The following is a 14,014-nucleotide window of genomic DNA, read 5'->3' as shown; positions in this document are numbered from 1 at the left end:
TCGAACACCTATCCGGATTCTCCTGCACAGTGGCTGATATGTAAATACAGGGTTTCGGTACCATTTCTTGCGCATTACGGTTCGAACACTCGAACACCTATACGGATTCTCCTGCACAGTGGCCGATATGTAAATACGGGGTTTCGGTACCATTTCTTGCGCATTACAGTTGGAACACTCGAACACCTATACGGATTCTCCTGCACAGTGGCAGATTTGTAAATACGGGGTTTACATACCATTTCTTGCGCATTACGGTTCGAACACTCGAACACCTATGCGGATTCTCCTGCACAGTGGCAGATATGTAAATACGGGGTTTCCGTACCATTTCTTGCGCATTACGGTTCGAACACTCAAACACCTATACGGATTCTCCTGCACAGTGGCAGATATGTAAATACGGGGTTTACCAACCATTTCTTGCGCAATACGGTTCGAACACTCGAACACCTATGCGGATTCTCTTACACAGTGGCAGATATGTAAATACGGGGTTTCGGTACCATTTCTTGCGCATTACGGTTCGAACACTCGAACACCTATACGGATTCTCCTGCACAGTGGCAGATATGTAAATACGGGGTTTCGGTACCATTTCTTGCGCATTACGGTTCGAACACTCGAACACCTATACGGATTCTCCTAAACAGTGGCAGATATGGAAATACGGGGTTTCGGTACCATTTCTTGCGCATTACGGTTCGAACACTCGAACACCTATACGGATTCTCCTGCACAGTGGCAGATATGTAAATACGGGGTTTACATACCATTTCTTGCGCATTACGGTTCGAACACTCGAACACCTATGCGGATTCTCCTGCACAGTGGCAGATATGTAAATACGGGGTTTCGGTACCATTTCTTGCGCATTACGGTTGGAACACTCGAACACCTATACGGATTCTCCTGCAGAGTGGCAGATATGTAAATACGGGGTTTCCGTACCATTTCTTGCGCATTACGGTTCGAACACTCGAACACCTATACGGATTCTCCTGCACAGTGGCAGATATGTAAATACGGGGTTTCCTTACCATTTCTTGCGCATTACGGTTCGAACACTCGAACACCTATACGGATTCTCCTGCACAGTGGCAGAAATGTAAATACGGGGTTTACATACCATTTCTTGCGCAATACGGTTCGAACACTCGAACACCTATGCGGATTCTCCTGCACAGTGGCAGATATGTAAATACGGGGTTTACATACCATTTCTTGCGCATTACGGTTCGAACACTCGAACACCTATGCGGATTCTCCTGCACAGTGGCAGATATGTAAATACGGGGTTTCGGTACCATTTCTTGCGCATTACGGTTCGAACACTCGAACACCTATCCGGATTCTCCTGCACAGTGGCAGATATGTAAATACGGGGTTTCGGTACCATTTCTTGCGCATTACGGTTCGAACACTCGAACACCTATACGGATTCTCCTGCACAGTGGCCGATATGTAAATACGGGGTTTCGGTACCATTTCTTGCGCATTACGGTTGGAACACTCGAACACCTATACGGATTCTCCTGCACAGTGGCAGATTTGTAAATACGGGGTTTACATACCATTTCTTGCGCATTACGGTTCGAACACTCGAACACCTATGCGGATTCTCCTGCACAGTGGCAGATATGTAAATACGGGGTATACATACCATTTCTTGCGCATTACGGTTCGAACACTCGAACACCTATGCGGATTCTCCTGCACAGTGGCAGATATGTAAATACGGGGTTTCCGTACCATTTCTTGCGCATTACGGTTCGAACACTCGAACACCTATCCGGATTCTCCTGCACAGTGGCAGATATGTAAATACGGGGTTTCGGTACCATTTCTTGCGCATTACGGTTCGAACACTCGAACACCTATACGGATTCTCCTGCACAGTGGCCGATATGTAAATACGGGGTTTCGGTACCATTTCTTACGCATTACAGTTGGAACACCCGAACACCTATACGGATTCTCCTGCACAGTGGCAGATTTGTAAATACGGGGTTTACATACCATTTCTTGCGCATTACGGTTCGAACACTCGAACACCTATGCGGATTCTCCTGCACAGTGGCAGATATGTAAATACGGGGTTTACATACCATTTCTTGCGCATTACGGTTCGAACACTCGAACACCTATGCGGATTCTCCTGCACAGTGGCAGATATGTAAATACGGGGTTTCGGTACCATTTCTTGCGCATTACGGTTCGAACACTCGAACACCTATCCGGATTCTCCTGCACAGTGGCAGATATGTAAATACGGGGTTTCGGTACCATTTCTTGCGCATTACGGTTCGAACACTCGAACACCTATACGGATTCTCCTGCACAGTGGCCGATATGTAAATACGGGGTTTCGGTACCATTTCTTGCGCATTACAGTTGGAACACTCGAACACCTATACGGATTCTCCTGCACAGTGGCAGATTTGTAAATACGGGGTTTACATACCATTTCTTGCGCATTACGGTTCGAACACTCGAACACCTATGCGGATTCTCCTGCACAGTGGCAGATATGTAAATACGGGGTTTCCGTACCATTTCTTGCGCATTACGGTTCGAACACTCAAACACCTATACGGATTCTCCTGCACAGTGGCAGATATGTAAATACGGGGTTTACCAACCATTTCTTGCGCAATACGGTTCGAACACTCGAACACCTATGCGGATTCTCTTACACAGTGGCAGATATGTAAATACGGGGTTTCGGTACCATTTCTTGCGCATTACGGTTCGAACACTCGAACACCTATACGGATTCTCCTGCACAGTGGCCGATATGTAAATACGGGGTTTCGGTACCATTTCTTGCGCATTACGGTTCGAACACTCGAACACCTATACGGATTCTCCTAAACAGTGGCAGATATGTAAATACGGGGTTTCGGTACCATTTCTTGCGCATTACGGTTCGAACACTCGAACACCTATGCGGATTCTACTGCACAGTGGCAGATATGTAAATACGGGGTTTACATACCATTTCTTGCGCATTACGGTTCGAACACTCGAACACCTATGCGGATTCTCCTGCACAGTGGCAGATATGTAAATACGGGGTTTACATACCATTTCTTGCGCATTACGGTTCGAACAATCGAAAACCTATGCGGATTCTCCTGCACAGTGGCAGATATGTAAATACGGGGTTTACATACCATTTCTTGCGCAATACGGTTCGAACACTCGAACACCTATGCGGATTCTCCTGCACAGTGGCAGATATGTAAATACGGGGTTTCGGTACCATTTCTTGCGCATTACGGTTTGAACACTCGAACACCTATACGGATTCTCCTGCACAGTGGCAGATATGTAAATACGGGGTTTCGGTACCATTTCTTGCGCATTACGGTTCGAACACTCGAACACCTATACGGATTCCCTAAACAGTGGCAGATATGTAAATACGGGGTTACGGTACCATTTCTTGCGCATTACGGTTCGAACACTCGAACACCTATACGGATTCTCCTGCACAGTGGCAGATATGTAAATACGGGGTTTACATACCATTTCTTGCGCATTACGGTTCGAACACTCGAACACCTATGCGGATTCTCCTGCACAGTGGCAGATATGTAAATACGGGGTTTCGGTACTATTTCTTGCGCATTACGGTTCGAACACTCGAACACCTATACGGATTCTCCTTCACAGTGGCAGATATGTAAATACGGGGTTTCGGTACCATTTCTTGCGCATTACGGTTCGAACACTCGAACACCTATGCGGATTCTACTGCACAGTGGCAGATATGTAAATACGGGGTTTACATACCATTTCTTGCGCATTACGGTTCGAACACTCGAACACCTATGCGGATTCACCTGCACAGTGGCAGATATGTAAATACGGGGTTTACATACCATTTCTTGCGCATTACGGTTCGAACACTCGAAAACCTATGCGGATTCTCCTGCACAGTGGCAGATATGTAAATACGGGGTTTCCGTACCATTTCTTGCGCATTACGGTTCGAACACTCGAACACCTATACGGATTCTCCTGCACAGTGGCAGATATGTAAATACGGGGTTTCGGTACCATTTCTTGCGCATTACGGTTCGAACACTCGAACACCTATACGGATTCTCCTAAACAGTGGCAGATATGTAAATACGGGGTTTCGGTACCATTTCTTGCGCATTACGGTTCGAACACTCGAACACCTATGCGGATTCTACTGCACAGTGGCAGATATGTAAATACGGGGTTTACATACCATTTCTTGCGCATTACGGTTCGAACACTCGAACACCTATGCGGATTCTCCTGCACAGTGGCAGATATGTAAATACGGGGTTTACATACCATTTCTTGCGCATTACGGTTCGAACACTCGAAAACCTATGCGGATTCTCCTGCACAGTGGCAGATATGTAAATACGGGGTTTACATACCATTTCTTGCGCAATACGGTTCGAACACTCGAACACCTATGCGGATTCTCCTGCACAGTGGCAGATATGTAAATACGGGGTTTCGGTACCATTTCTTGCGCATTACGGTTTGAACACTCGAACACCTATACGGATTCTCCTGCACAGTGGCAGATATGTAAATACGGGGTTTCGGTACCATTTCTTGCGCATTACGGTTCGAACACTCGAACACCTATACGGATTCCCTAAACAGTGGCAGATATGTAAATACGGGGTTTCGGTACCATTTCTTGCGCATTACGGTTCGAACACTCGAACACCTATACGGATTCTCCTGCACAGTGGCAGATATGTAAATACGGGGTTTACATACCATTTCTTGCGCATTACGGTTCGAACACTCGAACACCTATGCGGATTCTCCTGCACAGTGGCAGATATGTAAATACGGGGTTTACATACCATTTCTTGCGCATTACGGTTCGAACACTCGAACACCTATGCGGATTCTCCTGCACAGTGGCAGATATGTAAATACGGGGTTTCGGTACCATTTCTTGCGCATTACGGTTCGAACACTCGAACACCTATACGGATTCTCCTGCAGAGTGGCAGATATGTAAATACGGGGTTTCCGTACCATTTCTTGCGCATTACGGTTCGAACACTCGAACACCTATACGGATTCTCCTGCACAGTGGCAGATATGTAAATACGGGGTTTCCTTACCATTTCTTGCGCATTACGGTTCGAACACTCGAACACCTATACGGATTCTCCTGCACAGTGGCAGAAATGTAAATACGGGGTTTACATACCATTTCTTGCGCAATACGGTTCGAACACTCGAACACCTATGTGGATTCTCCTGCACAGTGGCAGATATGTAAATACGGGGTTTACATACCATTTCTTGCGCATTACGGTTCGAACACTCGAACACCTATGCGGATTCTCCTGCACAGTGGCAGATATGTAAATACGGGGTTTCGGTACCATTTCTTGCGCATTACGGTTCGAACACTCGAACACCTATCCGGATTCTCCTGCACAGTGGCAGATATGTAAATACGGGGTTTCGGTACCATTTCTTGCGCATTACGGTTCGAACACTCGAACACCTATACGGATTCTCCTGCACAGTGGCCGATATGTAAATACGGGGTTTCGGTACCATTTCTTGCGCATTACGGTTGGAACACTCGAACACCTATACGGATTCTCCTGCACAGTGGCAGATTTGTAAATACGGGGTTTACATACCATTTCTTGCGCATTACGGTTCGAACACTCGAACACCTATGCGGATTCTCCTGCACAGTGGCAGATATGTAAATACGGGGTATACATACCATTTCTTGCGTATTACGGTTCGAACACTCGAACACCTATGCGGATTCTGCTGCACAGTGGCAGATATGTAAATACGGGGTTTCCGTACCATTTCTTGCGCATTACGGTTCGAACACTCGAACACCTATCCGGATTCTCCTGCACAGTGGCAGATATGTAAATACGGGGTTTCGGTACCATTTCTTGCGCATTACGGTTCGAACACTCGAACACCTATACGGATTCTCCTGCACAGTGGCCGATATGTAAATACGGGGTTTCGGTACCATTTCTTACGCATTACAGTTGGAACACCCGAACACCTATACGGATTCTCCTGCACAGTGGCAGATTTGTAAATACGGGGTTTACATACCATTTCTTGCGCATTACGGTTCGAACACTCGAACACCTATGCGGATTCTCCTGCACAGTGGCAGATATGTAAATACGGGGTTTCCGTACCATTTCTTGCGCATTACGGTTCGAACACTCGAACACCTATACGGATTCTTCTGCACAGTGACAGATATGTAAATACGGGGTTTACATACCATTTCTTGCGCAATACGGTTCGAACACTCGAACACCTATGCGGATTCTCCTGCACAGTGGCAGATATGTAAATACGGGGTTTCGGTACCATTTCTTGCGCATTACGGTTCGAACACTCGAACACCTATACGGATTCTCCTGCACAGTGGCAGATATGTAAATACGGGGTTTCGGTACCATTTCTTGCGCATTACGGTTCGAACACTCGAACACCTATACGGATTCTCCTAAACAGTGGCAGATATGTAAATACGGGGTTTCGGTACCATTTCTTGCGCATTACGGTTCGAACACTCGAACACCTATGCGGATTCTACTGCACAGTGGCAGATATGTAAATACGGGGTTTACATACCATTTCTTGCGCATTACGGTTCGAACACTCGAACACCTATGCGGATTCTCCTGCACAGTGACAGATATGTAAATACGGGGTTTACATACCATTTCTTGCGCATTACGGTTCGAACACTCGAAAACCTATGCGGATTCTCCTGCACAGTGGCAGATATGTAAATACGGGGTTTCCGTACCATTTCTTGCGCATTACGGTTCGAACACTCGAACACCTATACGGATTCTCCTGCACAGTGGCAGATATGTAAATACGGGGTTTACATACCATTTCTTGCGCAATACGGTTCGAACACTCGAACACCTATGCGGATTCTCCTGCACAGTGGCAGATATGTAAATACGGGGTTTCGGTACCATTTCTTGCGCATTACGGTTTGAACACTCGAACACCTATACGGATTCTCCTACACAGTGGCAGATATGTAAATACGGGGTTTCGGTACCATTTCTTGCGCAATACGGTTCGAACACTCGAACACCTATACGGATTCTCCTAAATAGTGGCAGATATGTAAATACGGGGTTTCGGTACCATTTCTTGCGCATTACGGTTCGAACACTCGAACACCTATGCGGATTCTACTGCACAGTGGCAGATATGTAAATACGGGGTTTACATACCATTTCTTGCGCATTACGGTTCGAACACTCGAACACCTATGCGGATTCTCCTGCACAGTGGCAGATATGTAAATACGGGGTTTACATACCATTTCTTGCGCATTACGGTTCGAACACTCGAAAACCTATGCGGATTCTCCTGCACAGTGGCAGATATGTAAATACGGGGTTTACATACCATTTCTTGCGCAATACGGTTCGAACACTCGAACACCTATGCGGATTCTCCTGCACAGTGGCAGATATGTAAATACGGGGTTTCGGTACCATTTCTTGCGCATTACGGTTTGAACACTCGAACACCTATACGGATTCTCCTGCACAGTGGCAGATATGTAAATACGGGGTTTCGGTACCATTTCTTGCGCATTACGGTTCGAACACTCGAACACCTATACGGATTCCCTAAACAGTGGCAGATATGTAAATACGGGGTTTCGGTACCATTTCTTGCGCATTACGGTTCGAACACTCGAACACCTATACGGATTCTCCTGCACAGTGGCAGATATGTAAATACGGGGTTTACATACCATTTCTTGCGCATTACGGTTCGAACACTCGAACACCTATGCGGATTCTCCTGCACAGTGGCAGATATGTAAATACGGGGTTTACATACCATTTCTTGCGCATTACGGTTCGAACACTCGAACACCTATGCGGATTCTCCTGCACAGTGGCAGATATGTAAATACGGGGTTTCGGTACCATTTCTTGCGCATTACGGTTCGAACACTCGAACACCTATACGGATTCTCCTGCAGAGTGGCAGATATGTAAATACGGGGTTTCCGTACCATTTCTTGCGCATTACGGTTCGAACACTCGAACACCTATACGGATTCTCCTGCACAGTGGCAGATATGTAAATACGGGGTTTCCTTACCATTTCTTGCGCATTACGGTTCGAACACTCGAACACCTATACGGATTCTCCTGCACAGTGGCAGAAATGTAAATACGGGGTTTACATACCATTTCTTGCGCAATACGGTTCGAACACTCGAACACCTATGTGGATTCTCCTGCACAGTGGCAGATATGTAAATACGGGGTTTACATACCATTTCTTGCGCATTACGGTTCGAACACTCGAACACCTATGCGGATTCTCCTGCACAGTGGCAGATATGTAAATACGGGGTTTCGGTACCATTTCTTGCGCATTACGGTTCGAACACTCGAACACCTATACGGATTCTCCTGCACAGTGGCAGATATGTAAATACGGGGTTTCGGTACCATTTCTTGCGCATTACGGTTCGAACACTCGAACACCTATACGGATTCTCCTGCACAGTGGCCGATATGTAAATACGGGGTTTCGGTACCATTTCTTGCGCATTACGGTTGGAACACTCGAACACCTATACGGATTCTCCTGCACAGTGGCAGATTTGTAAATACGGGGTTTACATACCATTTCTTGCGCATTACGGTTCGAACACTCGAACACCTATGCGGATTCTCCTACACAGTGGCAGATATGTAAATACGGGGTATACATACCATTTCTTGCGTATTACGGTTCGAACACTCGAACACCTATGCGGATTCTGCTGCACAGTGGCAGATATGTAAATACGGGGTTTCCGTACCATTTCTTGCGCATTACGGTTCGAACACTCGAACACCTATCCGGATTCTCCTGCACAGTGGCAGATATGTAAATACGGGGTTTCGGTACCATTTCTTGCGCATTACGGTTCGAACACTCGAACACCTATACGGATTCTCCTGCACAGTGGCCGATATGTAAATACGGGGTTTCGGTACCATTTCTTACGCATTACAGTTGGAACACCCGAACACCTATACGGATTCTCCTGCACAGTGGCAGATTTGTAAATACGGGGTTTACATACCATTTCTTGCGCATTACGGTTCGAACACTCGAACACCTATGCGGATTCTCCTGCACAGTGGCAGATATGTAAATACGGGGTTTCCGTACCATTTCTTGCGCATTACGGTTCGAACACTCGAACACCTATACGGATTCTTCTGCACAGTGGCAGATATGTAAATACGGGGTTTACATACCATTTCTTGCGCAATACGGTTCGAACACTCGAACACCTATGCGGATTCTCCTGCACAGTGGCAGATATGTAAATACGGGGTTTCGGTACCATTTCTTGCGCATTACGGTTCGAACACTCGAACACCTATACGGATTCTCCTGCACAGTGGCAGATATGTAAATACGGGGTTTCGGTACCATTTCTTGCGCATTACGGTTCGAACACTCGAACACCTATACGGATTCTCCTAAACAGTGGCAGATATGTAAATACGGGGTTTCGGTACCATTTCTTGCGCATTACGGTTCGAACACTCGAACACCTATGCGGATTCTACTGCACAGTGGCAGATATGTAAATACGGGGTTTACATACCATTTCTTGCGCATTACGGTTCGAACACTCGAACACCTATGCGGATTCTCTTGCACAGTGACAGATATGTAAATACGGGGTTTACATACCATTTCTTGCGCATTACGGTTCGAACACTCGAAAACCTATGCGGATTCTCCTGCACAGTGGCAGAAATGTAAATACGGGGTTTCCTCACCATTTCTTGCGCATTACGGTTCGAACACTCGAACACCTATACGGATTCTCCTGCACAGTGGCAGATATGTAAATACGGGGTTTACATACCATTTCTTGCGCAATACGGTTCGAACACTCGAACACCTATGCGGATTCTCCTGCACAGTGGCAGATATGTAAATACGGGGTTTCGGTACCATTTCTTGCGCATTACGGTTTGAACACTCGAACACCTATACGGATTCTCCTACACAGTGGCAGATATGTAAATACGGGGTTTCGGTACCATTTCTTGCGCATTACGGTTCGAACACTCGAACACCTATACGGATTCTCCTAAACAGTGGCAGATATGTAAATACGGGGTTTCGGTACCATTTCTTGCGCATTACGGTTCGAACACTCGAACACCTATGCGGATTCTACTGCACAGTGGCAGATATGTAAATACGGGGTTTACATACCATTTCTTGCGCATTACGGTTCGAACACTCGAACACCTATGCGGATTCTCCTGCACAGTGGCAGATATGTAAATACGGGGTTTACATACCATTTCTTGCGCATTACGGTTCGAACACTCGAAAACCTATGCGGATTCTCCTGCACAGTGGCAGATATGTAAATACGGGGTTTACATACCATTTCTTGCGCAATACGGTTCGAACACTCGAACACCTATGCGGATTCTCCTGCACAGTGGCAGATATGTAAATACGGGGTTTCGGTACCATTTCTTGCGCATTACGGTTTGAACACTCGAACACCTATACGGATTCTCCTGCACAGTGGCAGATATGTAAATACGGGGTTTCGGTACCATTTCTTGCGCATTACGGTTCGAACACTCGAACACCTATACGGATTCCCTAAACAGTGGCAGATATGTAAATACGGGGTTTCGGTACCATTTCTTGCGCATTACGGTTCGAACACTCGAACACCTATACGGATTCTCCTGCACAGTGGCAGATATGTAAATACGGGGTTTACATACCATTTCTTGCGCATTACGGTTCGAACACTCGAACACCTATGCGGATTCTCCTGCACAGTGGCAGATATGTAAATACGGGGTTTACATACCATTTCTTGCGCATTACGGTTCGAACACTCGAACACCTATGCGGATTCTCCTGCACAGTGGCAGATATGTAAATACGGGGTTTCGGTACCATTTCTTGCGCATTACGGTTCGAACACTCGAACACCTATACGGATTCTCCTGCAGAGTGGCAGATATGTAAATACGGGGTTTCCGTACCATTTCTTGCGCATTACGGTTCGAACACTCGAACACCTATACGGATTCTCCTGCACAGTGGCAGATATGTAAATACGGGGTTTCCTTACCATTTCTTGCGCATTACGGTTCGAACACTCGAACACCTATACGGATTCTCCTGCACAGTGGCAGAAATGTAAATACGGGGTTTACATACCATTTCTTGCGCAATACGGTTCGAACACTCGAACACCTATGTGGATTCTCCTACACAGTGGCAGATATGTAAATACGGGGTTTACATACCATTTCTTGCGCATTACGGTTCGAACACTCGAACACCTATGCGGATTCTCCTGCACAGTGGCAGATATGTAAATACGGGGTTTCGGTACCATTTCTTGCGCATTACGGTTCGAACACTCGAACACCTATACGGATTCTCCTGCACAGTGGCAGATATGTAAATACGGGGTTTCGGTACCATTTCTTGCGCATTACGGTTCGAACACTCGAACACCTATACGGATTCTCCTGCACAGTGGCCGATATGTAAATACGGGGTTTCGGTACCATTTCTTGCGCATTACGGTTGGAACACTCGAACACCTATACGGATTCTCCTGCACAGTGGCAGATTTGTAAATACGGGGTTTACATACCATTTCTTGCGCATTACGGTTCGAACACTCGAACACCTATGCGGATTCTCCTGCACAGTGGCAGATATGTAAATACGGGGTATACATACCATTTCTTGCGTATTACGGTTCGAACACTCGAACACCTATGCGGATTCTGCTGCACAGTGGCAGATATGTAAATACGGGGTTTCCGTACCATTTCTTGCGCATTACGGTTCGAACACTCGAACACCTATCCGGATTCTCCTGCACAGTGGCAGATATGTAAATACGGGGTTTCGGTACCATTTCTTGCGCATTACGGTTCGAACACTCGAACACCTATACGGATTCTCCTGCACAGTGGCCGATATGTAAATACGGGGTTTCGGTACCATTTCTTACGCATTACAGTTGGAACACCCGAACACCTATACGGATTCTCCTGCACAGTGGCAGATTTGTAAATACGGGGTTTACATACCATTTCTTGCGCATTACGGTTCGAACACTCGAACACCTATGCGGATTCTCCTGCACAGTGGCAGATATGTAAATACGGGGTTTCCGTACCATTTCTTGCGCATTACGGTTCGAACACTCGAACACCTATACGGATTCTTCTGCACAGTGGCAGATATGTAAATACGGGGTTTACATACCATTTCTTGCGCAATACGGTTCGAACACTCGAACACCTATGCGGATTCTCCTGCACAGTGGCAGATATGTAAATACGGGGTTTCGGTACCATTTCTTGCGCATTACGGTTCGAACACTCGAACACCTATACGGATTCTCCTGCACAGTGGCAGATATGTAAATACGGGGTTTCGGTACCATTTCTTGCGCATTACGGTTCGAACACTCGAACACCTATACGGATTCTCCTAAACAGTGGCAGATATGTAAATACGGGGTTTCGGTACCATTTCTTGCGCATTACGGTTCGAACACTCGAACACCTATGCGGATTCTACTGCACAGTGGCAGATATGTAAATACGGGGTTTACATACCATTTCTTGCGCATTACGGTTCGAACACTCGAACACCTATGCGGATTCTCCTGCACAGTGGCAGATATGTAAGTACGGGGTTTCGGTACCATTTCTTGCGCATTACGGTTCGAACACTCGAACACCTATGCGGATTCTCCTGCAGAGTGGCAGATATGTAAATACGGGGTTTCGGTACCATTTCTTGCGCATTACGGTTCGAACACTCGAACACCTATACGGATTCTCCTACACAGTGGCCGATATGTAAATACGGGGTTTCGGTACCATTTCTTGCGCATTACGGTTGGAACACTCGAACACCTATGCGGATTCTCCTGCACAGTGACAGATATGTAAATACGGGGTTTACATACCATTTCTTGCGCATTACGGTTCGAACACTCGAAAACCTATGCGGATTCTCCTGCACAGTGGCAGATATGTAAATACGGGGTTTCCGTACCATTTCTTGCGCATTACGGTTCGAACACTCGAACACCTATACGGATTCTCCTGCAGAGTGGCAGATATGTAAATACGGGGTTTCCGTACCATTTCTTGCGCATTACGGTTCGAACACTCGAACACCTATACGGATTCTCCTGCACAGTGGCAGATATGTAAATACGGGGTTTCCTTACCATTTCTTGCGCATTACGGTTCGAACACTCGAACACCTATACGGATTCTCCTGCACAGTGGCAGAAATGTAAATACGGGGTTTACATACCATTTCTTGCGCAATACGGTTCGAACACTCGAACACCTATGTGGATTCTCCTGCACAGTGGCAGATATGTAAATACGGGGTTTACATACCATTTCTTGCGCATTACGGTTCGAACACTCGAACACCTATGCGGATTCTCCTGCACAGTGGCAGATATGTAAATACGGGGTTTCGGTACCATTTCTTGCGCATTACGGTTCGAACACTCGAACACCTATACGGATTCTCCTGCACAGTGGCAGATATGTAAATACGGGGTTTCGGTACCATTTCTTGCGCATTACGGTTCGAACACTCGAACACCTATACGGATTCTCCTGCACAGTGGCCGATATGTAAATACGGGGTTTCGGTACCATTTCTTGCGCATTACGGTTGGAACACTCGAACACCTATACGGATTCTCCTGCACAGTGGCAGATTTGTAAATACGGGGTTTACATACCATTTCTTGCGCATTACGGTTCGAACACTCGAACACCTATGCGGATTCTCCTGCACAGTGGCAGATATGTAAATACGGGGTATACATACCATTTCTTGCGTATTACGGTTCGAACACTCGAACACCTATGCGGATTCTGCTGCACAGTGGCAGATATGTAAA

The sequence above is a fragment of the Camellia sinensis genome, chromosome 4 (assembly GCF_055761805.1).
Source record: "Camellia sinensis isolate YWXY chromosome 4, ASM5576180v1, whole genome shotgun sequence".
Classification (NCBI taxonomy): domain Eukaryota; kingdom Viridiplantae; phylum Streptophyta; class Magnoliopsida; order Ericales; family Theaceae; genus Camellia; species Camellia sinensis.
The sequence above is the reverse complement of the archived record's forward strand: the minus strand, read 5'-3'. Positions refer to the sequence as shown.